Below are 5700 nucleotides of genomic sequence, written 5' to 3'. Positions count from 1 at the left end.
TGTAGACCTTCTGTAGGTGTTCTGTAGAATGTATGTGTGACTTTGGGAAAGTTTTCTAACCTTTGGAAAGGATGAATCTAAGTTCAAAAGAGCTAAAATAAGTGGAAGAAACAGCCTACTGAAGACTGAAGAGAAGAGTAAGTGACAGTGATAGTAGTGAGCTGTGAAAAGACACTGTAGTGGCTCTGGTGACTCTTCATATCAGATATACCTCTTGAGAGGTGCATCCACGACCTAAGAAGGATTATTGAGGGTTATTATGAGAGCATTGTAGTGAGGATATGATGTATTATTGATGGAGAGAGAGAGAGAGAGAGCGAGAGATAGTCAATTCTATCAAAACAGTGTAATTGTATATGAGAGATTGAGAGAGAGAACTATGAAGACATTGAAGATGAATAATATGTGATTGATTTCCATTCAAAGATGGTGTATTCCTTTGTGTTCTTTGTTCTATTGGTGGATTTTTGTGAAGATGTTGAAGAATATGGTTGATTCTATCAAATCCCTGGGAGAAATCTACTATGATGATGCGTGAAGAATTGCTGTTTTCTTTGTTTTGATGATCAAAAGAATGAAATAAAAGCTTGTTGATGTTATAAGATAGATTTTCTTGCAAGAGAATTCCCTTTTTGTTGGTGTTCCTATTGGGGCTCCAATTTTTCTGTCACAACAGGCCTTAGAGGTTCACCTTCCACGCTAGGATTCAGGACTTGCATCCCCTTATCCCCTTGCTTAGGGTTTCCCTTGACCGGTTTTGCATTATCTTTATCACCCTCTTTAGCCTTTTGGCCTCTTGTCACAGCTCGTAGATTAGAGGCTTCAGCGCCATTGATGCATACGGCCTCGATAAGGCTGACTCCATTGCCTTGTGGCAACTCCTCTATAGTGGTCTTTCCCCTTTGCAGTATTTGTCTTGGTCCATCATTTTGCTAGAGGTTATTACCTTGGGCTCTATGATTAATTGGACCTGGCTGTTTACTCCCTTGTTGGAGGGAACTAATCTTACTCCAACAGGTAGCGGCTAAGTGGCCCGACTTCCCACAAATATCATATTTAACATTTGGATAGTTTTTAGGAAAATGTTGTCCGCCACACCACTTACAGCTGAATCTTGATGGACCACCCTCTTTAGGGCGTCGGCTCCCTATCAGATTCTACTACTTCTTCAGGAAATTGACGTCAACAGCTATTTGCCGATATTGTTCAAAAATCATGTCGATGTAGTGCTTCATCATATCCTTAACTTTGCCAAGGACATTAGAGGCACTCGAATCATAGCCTTGATCGTCTATGCATCGTTCCATTGGCCTAACAATTTGATTAGGCATTGGTTATTGACTCACAGGAACAACATTAGGGTTTGAAGCTTGGCCTCCAACATTTGGTGGAGCCAACTAACTAGCCATAGGCATAGTCACACTGGGAGGAGCTGGCAGCAAAGGTACATTTTGAACCATGCTTCTTCTCCCATTAGGGTTATTCATAGGCATCCCTTGACTTCCATTCATCAATGGTAGATTTACTCTAGGTACTAGACCCGCATTAAGATTTATTCGAGAGGAGTAGGCCATTTGTAATCGTGACTCTACTCCTTTTGCTCGCATGATGGCGGTATCTATATCAGCCAAAGCGACACTGCTCAATTGTACCTGAATATTGAAATCCAATCCATGCAAGAAGTATTGCAATTGGACAGCTGGCGGAATAGGAATGTAAGTTTGTAACTTACGAAACACTTCCTTAAGTTTCTTGGCATAGGCTTTCACATTCTCATGGGGGTCTTGGTGTCTTACATTCAAAACATGCAACCAATATTGGCCACCTCTTTCAGGGGCATATTCTCCTCCAAAAGCTACATAAAATGGGTCGATTGTAGTGATGGTTCTAGTCTCTATGCTATGATACCATACTACAGCCCTTCCTTTCAATGTCATGTTAAAGAACATCATAAGATGTCCCTCATCTTGGATGCGGTAATTAAACATTAATCTTTGGAATTCACAAATGTGAAACTCCGCGTCTTCTTTGGCTAACCCATTAAAAATGGGCAAAGGAACTCCTAAAGCTGGCAGATCCGGCGTCCCTGTAGGAACTGCAATGGGTTGTGCCATGACGACAATCGGATTGACAATAGGAGTTTGGACTGATGCGATCACACCCCCACTTGAAGTGGGTTGACTTGGTGGAAGAGAGGAAGAACTTGCGTTACCTCCTACACCTAAAGGACTATGTGCAGCAGTTGGGTTACTAAGACAACTGCCTTTTATGCGTATCGGGTTGCTTCTTTGAGGAGAATAGCGACTTACAATCTCCAACCGCCGTCTAGCCCTCTCAGCACATTCTGTTTTTTGTATTTCGGCTTGATGGTCCTTGTCAGAGGACATAAACCAACTTTTTGGTCCCTAAAAACCCTAGATTCGAGAACCACCACTGATGGGACCTCAAATGGGCCGGCACTAGCTATGGCACTAGCCGGACCCCATGCTCATGGCAGACAAACACACTCACACGGCCTCGCAGGCCAAGAGTCCGTTTCCCTTTCTATAAACTCCACAGAGGAAGAACCTATACAATTGGCAATAAATACCACGATAATCACATACATGGGAGGCAACCTCTCGGTGGAATCACCGCGGCCCCATTGTAGCTCTCCTACATCACAAGGATTGGCCCCTTGATGCGCTGCTCAACATATAGAACTAAAGAACAAGCTCCACTCTTTCATTTTGAGAGTATTCCAGGAGATACCATGTGTCCTTACCAAATACTTCCCCAAGAAACGAACGTCTATCCTACAGCTTAGGTTGCCTTTCCACACTCAAGCGTGGGTCATCGTCATCGAAAACAGGTGCTATGTATCCAGTCCTTTTATTCTAATACCATGGTTAGCATAATTTTCAATCAGAAACATGTGGTGCACAACCAGGCTTTCCAATGCATTTAATAACCCGTTGCGGCAATGTAAGGGTAGCACCGAGACAACACCCGTGCTACTATCCTCTTAATTAAAATACACCAACTCTAGGTCATGTATGCATCAGAAATTCAACAACAATCAGCACGCAAATCACACCATTCAAACATCCCAACTGCCTACGTTTAGGTATTGCTTTCGTTGCATAGGTGTAGAGGTTCATTTTGTCACGCTTTGATGTGTAAAAAGCAATAAATCACAAACTTTGACAATGAGATAGGTCAAACTGAGGCCAAACCTCATGCTTTGCCACTACCATATATCCACAAATAATCATTATATTTTTTCCTATTTTTGTGAGACGTTCTTCTATTTTTCCCCTTATTTTCTCCATTTTCTTGATTTATTTGTCAATAAAATATGCTATTTTCTGATTTTTCTTGTTCCAATCACTTCAGCATACTAGCATTCAATTTAGTTTCCATTTTTCCTCCATGGGAACACATTTCACCCACCCGCAACGAAAAAACTATCATTTTACCGCTTAAAAACTGTATTTCAGGTTTGCGGCAATTAAATAGCACATGTAAACCATTGAAAAATCAGAATTTTTTGATAAACATCAATTAATCATGATAAAACTAGCACTCAAACAAATTTTCATCCAATAAAAACATCATTACCATCATAAAATACCAAAAAACCTTCATTTTCTTCATAAAAATGATCATATCGTGTTTTTAGGAGACCCGAGACGTATTAAATGACTGCATGACCAGCAGACGCAGCCTCCATTGCTCTCAATCCAATGTTGCACATCAATCTTGAGCATCTCCATCAATCTCCATCACTGTTTGCTTCAATCTCCCTCCCGATTCCTCCTTCAAGAGAGTGCACATGAACAGCCCATAGAGAAGAGAGAGAGGGAGGAGAGAGAAATACTAGATTCTGATCTCTTCACTTAGTCCACCATATCTCACGCGAAGACCGGCAATAGAATCAGGAAAGAGGGAGAAGTTGCCCGGCAATATCTGTTGTAGGTGGTACTTTGATGCTCCATTCATGATTTGGGGGGGGGGAATTTTCGATGCCCTGATCAGCGTGAAGATGCCGCCATATCTCCACGAAAAAATTGGAGACGGGGGGTTAAAGTCCCAAAGGGAACCCGCCTTTGGTCCTAAGTTTTGGTCCACCTTTTCAAATCTTGGCCAATTTTTTGCCTCTTTCGCGTCCGGGCTCCGTTTCAGCCTCTGAAAAATCCTGCGCGTCCATCTCAGTATCCCGCACTGATTGGCAGCTTCCGGCATTCCGCAGGGTAGTTGAAAAAATTATCAAAAATCCACGTGTTTCTCGGGTGCCTTTTAAAAGTCGTCTTTCACTTGGTGCTTAAAATTGTCCTAGATAGCTGTAGCCACCGCCTTCGATGTCGAATATTTTTCCCCTAAATTCCAGATTTTTTGGCAAATTTTAGGCACATCTCGGGCTTAAAACTCCGCTCTCACTCCTCACGGTGCAGCCTCACGACTCCCCTAATCGGCGGAAGCTGGCGCAGTCTTCTCTTTCTCATGCCCTCTTTTTTTCTTACTACCCCCCCCCCCCCCCCCCCCCCATGCGGCTTGATGCATGGCCTGATTCCCCCCACAACCTCCAGCACTAGCTCTTAGTCATCCCCACCTGCTCCCTCTCCTCGAGCATAGCCTTTGGCTGGGGGAAAGAAGGGTTAATAAAAAAAATTTCCATAAATCTATCAATTTTCCTTTTGACCTCCTCCCAAGAGGAGGTTCACATGTAGATATGTGGGTTTTTATTAAACCTTAGCCTCGATTTTTGACAGTGGAGGGTCATGTTGTGTACAACATAAAGATCGCACCGTTCGTATCTTCAATGGCGGGACTGTCATTGCATGAGACTCACGCGGGCTCGTAATATTTTTCAGCAGAAATATTACACTTATCCACCATTTTGTATTTTGTCTCCACTTGTGCTTCAGTCTTATTGAGTAATCCAATGTCTTCATGTTCAACAAATTCTTAAATTATTTGATAAAGATACAATGTACATACTTCTATGGACTCATTTTTACCCTGATTTTCTACATGAGCAGTTGCATATATTCCAATTACTGTATCAGTAGTAATCAGTCCAAAAAATATACTAGAAATATTTTCATTTTCAACCATCATGTCATAAGTTTTCAGTATCCTTTTTACATGATATAAGTGTTTTCTTTCAGCTTTTGTCATGGCTAGAAGAGAGTTATAATAGCCCATACGATTGCCTGTACATACATGTAGATTTACTAAAGACACAATTTTTGTAGCATAAAGAGGTACAATCTTTTTAATGATGCACTGCCATATCCTCCTTTTATAGCAGTGCAACTCGAAAACCCTTGAATTCTTGAGCATTAGGAGGCACAGGATAATCATGCTTCTGATCTCTGTTTCGATGATGGTTAGCACACATAATTCCTATGATTGCCACTCCCAAGATGATGGACCAATCTTTCCTCCTATCGTGCCCTCGCCGCCTTGCGCTGTTGTCTCTTAAATGTCCTAGATAATCTATAGCCTTCTCGCTAAGTTGGCACCAGTCATCTACACCTAGCCACTTGGGCTTTGAGGCCCCACTCTTAAGTGCCTTGCATGCATTTGATTGTTTGTGTGACATGTATGCACGCATGCACTCCATCATCCAGCCAGTGAAAAACCTATATGTTGCGGCAGGTAATACCGAAAAATCCTCATGTAAGGATGCTACTATGTAGTTCTTGCTCTCCTCGA

The sequence above is a fragment of the Lygodium microphyllum genome, chromosome 24 (assembly GCF_053477565.2).
Source record: "Lygodium microphyllum isolate KBCC chromosome 24, Lygodium_microphyllum_v1.1.10, whole genome shotgun sequence".
In the NCBI taxonomy this organism is placed as follows: domain Eukaryota; kingdom Viridiplantae; phylum Streptophyta; class Polypodiopsida; order Schizaeales; family Lygodiaceae; genus Lygodium; species Lygodium microphyllum.
This window is presented reverse-complemented; position numbering follows the sequence as displayed.